The sequence below is a fragment of the Cryptomeria japonica genome, chromosome 3 (genome assembly GCF_030272615.1).
Source record: "Cryptomeria japonica chromosome 3, Sugi_1.0, whole genome shotgun sequence".
NCBI classification, from domain to species: domain Eukaryota; kingdom Viridiplantae; phylum Streptophyta; class Pinopsida; order Cupressales; family Cupressaceae; genus Cryptomeria; species Cryptomeria japonica.
Window position 1 is genome coordinate 71,234,672 of NC_081407.1, and position 12,049 is coordinate 71,246,720.

General features: G+C 36.0%; 1 pseudogene; it reads left to right on the forward strand.

The window, feature by feature from the left end:
• Positions 1-5,969: 5,969 nt before the first annotated feature.
• LOC131873956 (DNA replication licensing factor MCM4-like) lies at positions 5,970-7,139 on the forward strand (annotated as a pseudogene).
• The last annotated feature ends 4,910 nt before the right edge of the window (positions 7,140-12,049 follow it).

A 12,049-nucleotide genomic window follows, 5' to 3' on the forward strand; every position in this document is an offset into this window, starting at 1 on the left:
GTGCGAAACAGGGCTCCGACTAGCTTGTCGAAACAGGGACTTGCCAAAACAAAGAAACTGCAAATGGATTCGTCAAGACTTGAAATTTTGCAAGCTGACTCACATTTATGCATAGAATTGAATCCAATTTTAATTTCTTCATGAAAATCAATAGGGCAAAATATGTAATCGCTCAAAGTAGGCTACTCAATAAAATCTGCATTTGTGCCTAAAATGCACTTCCAGCTCACCCCTCAAAACGGGTACTTGATAAACTTCTCCAAACTAAATTCTGAAAGTTGTAACACACTAAATAGGCCAAATGAAAGGTGTGGGACATGAATCCTGAGCCTTACCCTCTAAAAATCAATTGGCTCCATTTTACCCCCTTGCTAACTAGGCCATTCAAACTGACTTATTTTAATCATTTGGAAATTCAGGGCAAAATTTTGAAATGGGCCTATAATCTTGACTCAATTTTGATGAGTCCCAATAGGTGAGATTATGCATTTTCTCTTACCGTGTCTTCTGCCCTTGAATAAGTGCCTCAAAGATCTCTTTCCGTAGAGAGATGAGGTTATACAGCTTAGGACTGAGTCTACATTTTAGCTCTTTAGCTTTGCCCTTTATTCTTTCCTTTTCCTTCTCTAACTTCTCCAGGTTCTCCTCAAATCCAACAATTTCTTTCTCAATAACTGATATTGGTTTAGATGAGCCAATGATATTATCAGCTATGTCATTAATCTCCTTTTGAACTTTGTTAATTTCCTTATCAATATCCACTATTAAAAGATTTGTCTTACAAGTGTCTATGTGCAGTTCCTTGAACTCTGTAATTATTTTATTTAGTGCCAGTAAAAGAGTGTCAATGTGTTCCATGCACTTCTTTAGTGTTTCCTCAAAGAATTTCTCTCTTTCCCTATCCATTTTCTCCTTAAATGTTTCTTCATTTATTTGATCTACAGTCAGTATATTGCTGGTGATGTATTTAGACAATGTGTCTAACTGACTCAAAGAATCCTTATTATCTATATTACACTTGGGTGCAATCAACTTAAGAATAGGAATTATATAATCTATTGCCTTATAGCCCAATGCATTACAATCTATAATTTTATTAATAGAATCCAATAGTACTTCAGTCACATTGGTTGGTCTGAATTCTGTCACAGAAGTATTGGATGAATGGCCAATTACCTTCACAATCTTTGTGTTGCCAGTGGGAGCAGTCACTTTGCTTGTCTCGGCCTCTAAAGGGTCAGTCTATGTCTGCATTTCCACTAGCAAAGGTTAAGGATTTTTAGTAGTTGTTGGTGGCACTGTCTCTGTGTGTACCTGTGACTCAACTTATTTCCCTGCTTGTGTCTTTGACTGTTTTACAGAGTTATCAGCCGGTGTTTCTGATTGTTTTTTAGTGTTATCCACTGCTGGTTTCTCTATTTGTTTTTCTGCATTGTCCACTACTAGTGACTCAGTTGGTTTCTCTTTATTCTCTATTGCTGGTATCTCTGACTCTGTTGGTTTCCCAATGCTTGCATCAATAGTATTGTCAGTAACCATGACACTGACCAAGGGATCAATTGTATGCTCATTTTGTTTTGCCTGGATCCCAATCTCAATATGTTCTCCCTGTGATCCAATCTCAATATTATCAGCTGGTTGCTCAGTAGCAACATCTTTTTTATTTTCCTTTGTGCTTTCTTTGTCAACTACAATATTAACCTCCTGAGTGTCTATGCTCATAGTATACAAAATTTTTAGACTCAAGGTTTGTATCCCCATGTGGTGTTTCCACATTCTCAGTAACCAGTTTACTGTTAGACTGTACCGGTGGAGTAACAGAAGGTGGTGGTAGATTATCTATTACTTTTATATTGGGTAGTCCACCTACCTTGCCTTTTCCTTTGCCTTGATCCTTTTGATTTACCTTGAAAGTTTTAGGTTTGTTCAGTTCTTCTTGTTTCTCTTTCTCAACAAAGAAAATGTCCCATTTATCAATTGTCTCTTCTAAGATTTCATTTACCCTGTCGGCCATTAGGCTCACATGCCGGTGTCTGCTTGAAAAGACTATTCTGTTTGCTTCACTAATCAACTCATCAATTTCCTCAACTGATTTTACAGGATGTACAAGAAGTAGTTTCTCAATTTTGATTTTCATGTCAAGTTCCATAATAGCTAGCCTCTTAGCATCTAGCTACCTATATAAATCACTAGGCAAATCATCTACAACTTCTATTAAGACTTTCTTATATATGTCAAGGTGTAGAATGATGGTATTCTCTATACTTTCTTTTTCCTCATTGGTAAATGTATCATACAATTTTCTTACATTGGATAAATTACCATCATCTATTATTTCATTCAACAAGTTGTCCAATGGTGGTATGACTTGTTTTTTCTTTCTCCTTTTAGGTGTCAACTTCTTAGCTAGTGGCCTCACAGCTTGTTGTTTTTGCCTTGTTGTCCTTGTTTTCTTGGAAGGAGGTGAGGGTACTGGTGAGGGTTTTCTCTTCTCATCAACTCTTCTAAACAACAAGAATTTCACTATCAGAGGATGTACCAACCGGTGAGAGATGTGCCTCCGGTTGTAATACTTCTAAGTCACTTTCCTTGATACCAGTGATATTCATTATGTTTTCCTTTATTTCTTTGACCTGCTTGGATTCACCCCTTATGTATTTTTCTCCTCTTCCTTTTTTTCAAATTTTGTACACCACTTTCTATTGATTCTGCACTACCAAAAACCTTTTCTTCTGGTTCTCTAGGGGCTACTAATAGGGCTTTGGCATACATTTCAATTATGTTTGCACTAGCTTCATATCCCATTTCTGTCACCCATACAATTCTAGGAAGAACTGCCTCCATCCATATCTCATCCTTCTTGATTACAAAACATATTTCCTTCTCATATTTATCTACAATGCTTTGTGGTAACCTTTCCCTTGTTTTCATTTTTTCTTTATATGCTTGGAAATAATCAGTGATGTTGTTATCCTTATCTGTCCCCATACCAGTGAAGATATCAGACAGCTGTTAGCCTAGCGATATATCATAACCAAAGTCTTTCTTGCCTATACCGGGAACCTCTTTTGTAAGATATAGCATTAAGCATATAAGAAGATTGCCAAAATGGAAAGTACCTTTCTTATCTCCTTTGATTTTCTTCAGGTTGTCAATCAATTCATCCTTCAACCACTCACATACATCTATCTTAGCATCACTGTTGACCATATCATGTGCACTTTTAATACATAGACTGGAAACTGAGTTCAGTCGGTTTGCATGTGTGGTTTTGTATCCTAAGATCATACTTATGAATCTAACATTTATGTCTTTTACATCATTAACTCTCAGGGATCTGCTATCATAGGTTTCTCCTGTTAAAGTCATCACTATATTATTAGGAACCTTTTTAGTTTTATTTGGCTTGATACCGATGGAGGGTAAGCCAGTCACTGCCCTAATTGCTTCCTTAGTGATTTTACAAACAAGGTCTAGCCAAAAGAATTCACCATGAACTCTACTAAGCACAATCCTTACTACTTCCTTAGGAAATTTTGGGATGTCAAGGATTTCCATAAAACCTACAATTTCAATAACCTTATGTTCGGGTTTCACAATTCCACTTTCATCAGAGATAACATTTTTATACATTTTTATGATTTCCTCTGAACCTAATACCTCAATGTGGTAATGTGTGTAAATTCTGGGGTCTTCTGCATGTGCAACTCCTTTAGGGATTTTTGAAAAAGCACCTAGGGTATCATCCTTTTTTGCTACCTCGAGGATAATCTTGAAAATAGGCCTAGGGCGTTTAACTACCTCTATAACAGTAGGGTTTACAATGAATTCTAGAGCAGAGGAGAAAGCCATTGATAAATACCCTAATCTTCCTGATAGGTTTGGGTGCTTGAAATAACTTGCTTCAATTCTCGCTAAGGATGCCTTTGATTGGGTTTTTGCACTCTTAGGAAGTTTGAATACTCGGTGAATGAAAAAGAGGGAAAATCACTGATTTATAATGTCTTTTCCTCCAACATCCACAATAAATTCTCATCGATTAAGTGAAACTTAACACATCTGCCGATAAAGAAGAAGTTCATCTTCTCACCATAAACCAAGGGTAAACTTGCATGATTTTCAACTTTCTAGAATACCCCCAAGGGTTACTTTTCTGTTGGATGAAGAGTCTCCTACCGATGGAGTAATACTCTATTCTACCGGTGAAGGAATAGTCTCATCAACATTCTGATCTCTCTTTCTAATCTATTGTCTTGAAAATTCTTTCTTTACGTCATCAACCTTCTCTTTGCCTTTCAAGATGGATCCTTTATTATTTGTCGGTGAAGTCTTGCTTCTACAAAATTTTGCAATATGTCCAATCTTGTTACAAGCATTACAAGTCACATTGTTTTTCTGAATAGCCTTTCCATATCCTATGCTGGTTTGTGTTTTACATTGATTAGATAAGTGCCCAAATATTCCACAAACATAACATCTTACATTCATTCTATAGTTTTTTGAATTATGACCAATTTTGTTGCATTTGGAACATTGATCAATGGGTGCATTAATGTTCTGATTGTTTCTAGATCTACACTGATTTTCTCTATGACCATACTTGTTACAGTTAAAGTATTTCCCATTAAATTTGTAGGTATTAGGTTGTCTTACCGGTTTAGTGTGATCATGATTGTTTGCAGTACCAGATCTTTCACCAACTTCAAATCCAAGTCCATTAGTATCTCCATTAGGTTTCTGACTTTTCAGCATACCATCAAGTTCTTCTGAACTTTTCTTGAATTTCTCTTTATGTTGATTTGCAGTAGCCAACTTTTTTTCCAAAAATTCCTTCTACCTCATAAGTATAGTTTTATCATGTTCCATGTGAATCTCTTTAACATATCATTTTCATGACTGAGTCTTAGATTTTTATTTCTAGCATCATTGAGTCTCCTAGTCAAGTCATCTTCATTCTTCTTTATGTCTTCAATTTCTTTACAAAATCTCATAGTCATGTCTTGCATTTCATTCCTCAAGGTCATGTTTTCTTGTCTCATCTTGCTTACAAGATCATTAAGAGTTTCCTTTTCATCATCATCATCATTCTACATCTTCTCATGAAGTTCTCTTCTTCTGTTTCTAGCAATAGTGAGATTCTCCTGAAGTCCTTGAATGAATTCCTGTGCAGTCCTTAGATCATCTTCAAGTTTGATATTCTTCAACTTTTTTGCATCAAAGTCTGCAAGAGCTCCTTCTAATTGCTTTCTTAAGTTTTCCATCTGTACTGGTGTCAAAATCTTCCTCAAGCTATTAGGATTTTGAAAATAGAGGACCAAGATCTGATACCAATTGTTAGGATTGATGATAGTCCCAAAGATACTGAGAGGGGGGTGAATCGGTATCTAACCAGTTAGTAGATTCTTTAACCTTATTAAGTATTTTGTATTCCAAAACAATGTACCGGTAAACAAGAATTAATGCAGTAAATAAGAACAGTAAAGACAACATAGAAAGCACACTATAACACAAGATGTTTAACGAGGAAAACCAGTGTGGGAAAAACCTCGGTGGGATTTGTGACCGACAATATTCACTCACTGGCCAATGAATGGATATTACTTATAAGAGGGGCTTGCACATGTAGGAAGGCCAACTACCTAGAGCTCAGTGCTCAATTACAAAAGGAAGTCTCACTAACTTACAAAATGGCTTATGAGAATCCAATATAATGTACTGCTACAAAAAAGCATCTGCTATGCTTGGTTCAGTACTGGTTTAAGCTCATACAATAACCATAAACCCTTGTACAAAATCTGCCTTAATATTCACTCTACATATCCATCATATCTCTCCTCCATCATGTATCTCAAAATGATCTACAAGATCTCATACTTATATATGAGTCTTATTACAATATGCCATGTCAGCTTACAAAAAGATATTACAATTAAATACAAAATACAATAATCAAAATCTTGTCGGCTGAGATGCCGTTAAACATTATTGTCACTGTCGGTGTCGATGCCTGAAGATATCCACAGGGTTGCCGATAAGTTGTCATCAATGACAACACCTTCAATTCTCATTAGAGAGTGCAATGCCAACATTATTCAAGTGGTCATGGAAGTTTTGTAGTTGTTTTTACTGCTTATGTATCAAATGACCCTGAAACTGGTGAAACAATTCTAGAAAGTGGAGCACTGGTATTGATTGATAGGAGTATTTGTTTCATAGACAAGTTTGACAAGATGTCATATAATGCTCGTAGCATGTTACAGAATTTTAGAGAACAAAAAATAGTGTCAATTGCAAAGGCTAGGATTATAGAACCTCTTAATGCAAGGATATCAATTTTATCTTGTGCCAATCCTAGCAGTTCATGCTACAACCCTAGACTTTCAGTTATTGATAATATCCAACATCCTCCAACATTTCTCTCCAGGTTTGATCTGATCTACCTAGTGCTTGATAAATCTGATGAACAAATAGATCGGTGCCTTGCAAGGCATCTTGTTGCATTGCATTATGATGAGCCTAAGGACCAAACACTGGATGCACTGGACCTCTCAACCCTCACTTCATATATCACTTATGCAAGACAACATATACATCCTAAAATATCTGATGAGGCTGCAGAGGATCTGATTCGTGGTTATATTGAAATGTGTAGGAAGGGCAACTTTCCTAGCAGGAGCAAAAAGGTTATCACAACAACACCTTGTCAAATTGAAAGGTTGATAAGAATTAGTGAAGCACTAGCCTACATTTGATTCTTTGAGTGGGTCAAAAGGTGTGATATGGTAGAATCATTCCACCTACTTGAAGTTGCACTTCAACAATCAGCCACCGATCATTCAACTGTGACCATTGACATGGATCTCATTACTATGGGAATTTCAACCAGTGAAAGAATAAGATGAGCCGATCTTGTTTCATCAGTTAGGATTCTTATCATGGAAAATATGTAGGCATGGGGACCATCAACACATATAATAGAGTTACTAGAGGAAATTCACAAACAAGGATCCAAGGAAGTCAACCTCAATGATATTCGTAATGCATTTGGAAACCTTGTGAGTGAGGGGTTTGTTACAATCCACAAAAACAATGTTAAGAGAACCTCAAGAAATTTTAAGGATGGTACATCACCCATATGATAATTAGTAATGGTATATTTCATAATACTTATGTTTTAGTGCTATGACAAATTGTTTTAATATGCTTTGAGCATTATGCTCTGTTGTACATCGTTGGGTACTTTCTCTTGCAACAAAATGTTGAAGTTGAAAGGAATGCAAAGCATGGTTCTACAATCTGATGAAAAAAATTGACATAAAAAAAATATAAGAACCATAAAATATTTGGGCAAACTATGTGAAAGAGATAGTTGTATGCCTGAGCCCATACAAGTTAGGCAATCTCATGAAGGAGATGTATGCCTATGAACTCCATGAGAGATGATACAAATTTTCTTCCCCAAAAATCCTTACCCACTCAATGTAAAAAAACATACTACTTGGGTATGTGCATAAGTTGGCTCCTCGAGGTATTTAGACAAGTGTTCATGGAAGTTCTGCAGTTGGTTTGACTACTTATGTATCAAAGGACCGTGAAACTGGTGAATCAATTCTAGAAAGTGGAGCACTAGTATTGAGTGATAGGGGTATTTGTTGCATAGATGAGTTTGACAAGATGTCTAATAATGCTCATAACATGTTACACGAGGTTATGGAATAGAAAACATTGTCAATTGCAAAGGTTGGGATCATAGCAACTATTAATGCAAGGACATTGGTTTTATCTTGTGCAATCCTAGCGGTTCACGCTACAACCCTAGACTTTCAGTTATTGATAATATCCAACTTCATCCAACATTTCTTTCTAGGTTTGATCTAATCTACCTAGTGCTTGATAAAGTTGATGAACAAATAGATCAGTGCCTTGCAAGGAATCTTGTTTCATTGTATTATCATGATGAGCTCAAGGACCAAACACTGGATACATTTGACCTCCCAACCCTCACTTCATATGTCACTTATGCAAGACAACATATACATCCTAAAATATTTGATGAGGTTGCAGAGGAATTTTAAGGATGGTACAACACCCATATGATAATTAGTAATGGTGTATTTCATAAGATTGATGTCTTTGTGTTGTGACAAACTATTTTAATATGCTTTGAGTATTATGCTTCTTTAGTACATCACTGAGTACTTTCTCTTGTAACATAATGCTGAAGTTGGAAGGAATGCAATGCGTGTTTTTACAATCTGATGACAAAAATTGACATAAAAAAAATGTAAGAACCATAAATTTTTTGGGCAAACTCTATGAAAGAGAGAGTTGTATGCCTGAGCCCATACAAGTTAAGAAATATCATGAAGGAGATGTATGCCTATGGATTCCATGAGAGTTGATACAAATTTTCTACCTCAAAAAGCCTTACCCACTCAATGTAAAAAAACACAGTACCATTTCAACCATGTTTAGTAAATTGGAAGGATTTTATAGTAGATTTGATAATTAAATGGAGTTGACCAGAATATACAATGCAACACTTATAGTGGATTTGTTGGCACTTGCACTTGTTCATCCTCTCTCTCCCTCCATTTTTCAATTTCTAGTTCGCTAAATGCTTTGTGGGTGGCTTGGTATTTCAATTGATCCTTGCAGTCATTATACCAATGGGAGTTCTACTGAGATTTCTTATAGAACTGGATTATTCCTTCTATATCATAGCCCTAACTCTTCTCTCCTGCATGTGCAAGATTCAAATAAAAACGAGCCAAATAGACTAAAAGTTCATTTTTATACTTTCAAAATAAAATTTTATATTTCAAATTTAAAATACAATTTGGAACCAATAATTTTTATTTGTTTTAATATCGTTATCATCATTGATATTAGTCAAATTATCATTGGAACAGTGATGATAATTATTGTACGTCAAAATTTTGATGAACATTGGGGACCAGCTTTAAAAAAAAAAAAGTGAAAATATCACATTAAATTGAAAGGTACTCGATGAAACAATAAATTAATTCACTTTCGTTAGAAAATTTCATCGGATTTGGACCTCAAATGAGTTAGTGATAGTAGGATCTAAAGCTTCTTGCCTCTTACCTAAGATTTGTGTTGATCTCTAATAATAGTGTACTGCAATGTGGTCCCACTACCCACATGTAAATAAACCTCCCCTACTAAAACCTCTACCTACCAAAGGTGCACTAGACTATTGGAAATTTACCCTACTAGAGTTTTGTTAAGAACTTTGTGCTAGCTAACAAGAGAGAAAGCACTTATGGCATTGTCAGTTATGATCCTTCCCTATCTGAGATCCACCTCCATAGGAATAGTTCTATCCCTAAAAATTATTCTTCAACTAATTCTTTCCACCCTTAGATAATGGAGGTTGACTCCTAGTAGGACCTATTGCCTCTAACTGAGTACCACTCACACCAGAACTTGAAACTGGAGCACTACTAGTCTACACACCTAACTATCCACCAAGGGCCATATACAAATTCTCCTCAACTAATCAGGCCTTCTCCACCACTACATCCATAGTCTTGGGTTCAAATACCCCAACTTATCTATTGATATGAGCATTAAGACCCCTAACAAAGTGTTGCACAAGTGGTCTCGTCATCTTCTATCCCTACATACTACTTAATTTCAAAGAAATTATGCTCATATTTCTCAACTAACATAGCCAACTATCACAGGTCATGGAACTCATCAACCTTCCTCTATCTCTAGTGATCTGATAGGAAACAAGCATGAAAGCTCTCTAAAAATATCTCCCATGAAACTAATGCAATAGCCAAATGATTTTTTCCTCCTCTAGACGCCACCAAGTGGAAGCAAATCCACACAAATGCATGATGGTGCACCTACCCTTGGTGTTACTTCTATACAAATGCATAGAAAAAAATCTACTCAAGTCTAAAAGCCACATCCCTACCTTTGTCCCACTGTTGGATCCATCAAAAGGGGGAGGTTGAGATGTAAGAAGGTCCCTCATATGTCTTACTAGTATAACATCCTAATCTGGAACTGCAGTGTCCCTCCTCTGGGGTGACCTTTCCCTCTCTCTATCTTGATGCTCAACTCTCTTCTGATGATCAAAATTATGGAACTCTAACTATTGATTGTCTTCCTATTAGATAGCTTAGATAACTGGTGAACAACTGAGAGGAGAGGTGAATCTATTATTTACGGATTATAGAAATTTAAGCATTAAAACCTTATTACCGAAATACATTAACCAAATACCAGAATAACAGATATAATAGTTAAGCACAAATATAATCCACAAAACATTTACTAATCATCCACAAAAGATAACACCAAGATTTTATGTGTAAAACCCGATAAAGGGAAAAACCATGATGGGAAGCCTACCCACAGTCGGATAATACTTATGTAGTAAGTATGTGATTACCTAAAGAGGGGCCTACACATGCAGGAAGTCCAATAGCCTAGAGCGCACTGTTCATCACAAAAGGAGCCTCATTGACTACAAAATAAATCCAGACTACAATTCGGAAAGAAGAGTGAATTGCAAAAATAATATCTCCTATGCCTGAATATAGTTCTAGTTAAGCTCAGTACTAGAGGTCTTAAACCTATTTTACCAACTCAAATCAATCACCTATGATCGACCAAAACCTTTGCATATGATTACAACCTTATTTTAACATAGATAAACCTATATCCCAAAAACCCATGATCGACAAAGAGAGCTTACATCATATTTATACCAACCTGAGACCTAAACAATTAGGTCCACCACCTAAAAGATAAAACAATAAATTCATAACATAAACCTACAATCCAATGATCAACCAAGTCAACCTAATACCAAAACAACATAATCCAATCAATAGATCCAACTAGAAATGCATCAGGATCATCCACCAACACATTACATAAACCAGTCCATAACCTAGATGAATAAGATAGCATTAGGTCTGGACCCAGATCCAACACCACCGATCAATAGGAATATAAACAAGATAACCACCAACATCCCAAAAGCCATCCAGAAGTTGTGCCAACACCACTTATCACGTGCATCAAAAGATCTTCAACAAAGCTCTGCTGGTAGAACCCTTACCGGTGACCAAAAGGCTTACTAGAATAAATGATAGCTCCTAACTCATCAAATCCTAAACCAACTTATCATGATACACATCTGAGTAGTGTGTATGACATATCCAAATCAATTCCACAAGCTGAAGCATACTAGAGCATACCGAATCAATATCATAATCCAACCGCTCTACCGAAACCTATCGGAAACTAGTAAATAACCAAAATAGTTGGTATTGTCATCAATGACAAAACATCAATGCAACACATAATCAATTCCTCCAATTGCCAACAATCTCCCCCTTTGGCATTGATGGCAACACTAGATGTGAAAAACATCCAAGTGCTAAGAAATGCCAAACAAGTTTCCCCCAAAGGAAGATAGCCAATAATCTCCCATAAGATGATAATACAATGAAGTTAACAAACTCCCCCTGTGAATGATATCCCTATTAAGATCTATTTTTCATATATATATATCTCCCCCTTTGACATCAATGCCAAAAATCTGACATTAATATTAAAGAAAAATCATAAATCTACTGAACCACATAGCTGACTACTCCCCCTAAGTAGTAGCACCACCAAATCAATCCAGAATGAATAGTGGCTTTGTAAATGCATACTGGATTGATGCCAATCAACATCACTTGGGTCTCTACCAGAGGGGCATAAACCCTCAATCTGTCTCTAAAGTACACAAATAATTCCTTAGGCAAAGGTTTAGTGAAGATATCTTCAATCTACTCTTTAGTGTTCACATAAACTAGTGTGACTTCATTTTCTCCCATCTTCTCCTTCAAAAAATTGTACTTGATAGATATGTGCTTTGTCTTAGATTGAAATACTGGATTCTTTGATATGTCAATAGCAACAGAGTTATCACACTAAATAACTATCAATTCATTACAATCCACCCTTATATCCTTCAACATTTTCTTCATCCATAGAACTTGTGTACAATTAGTAG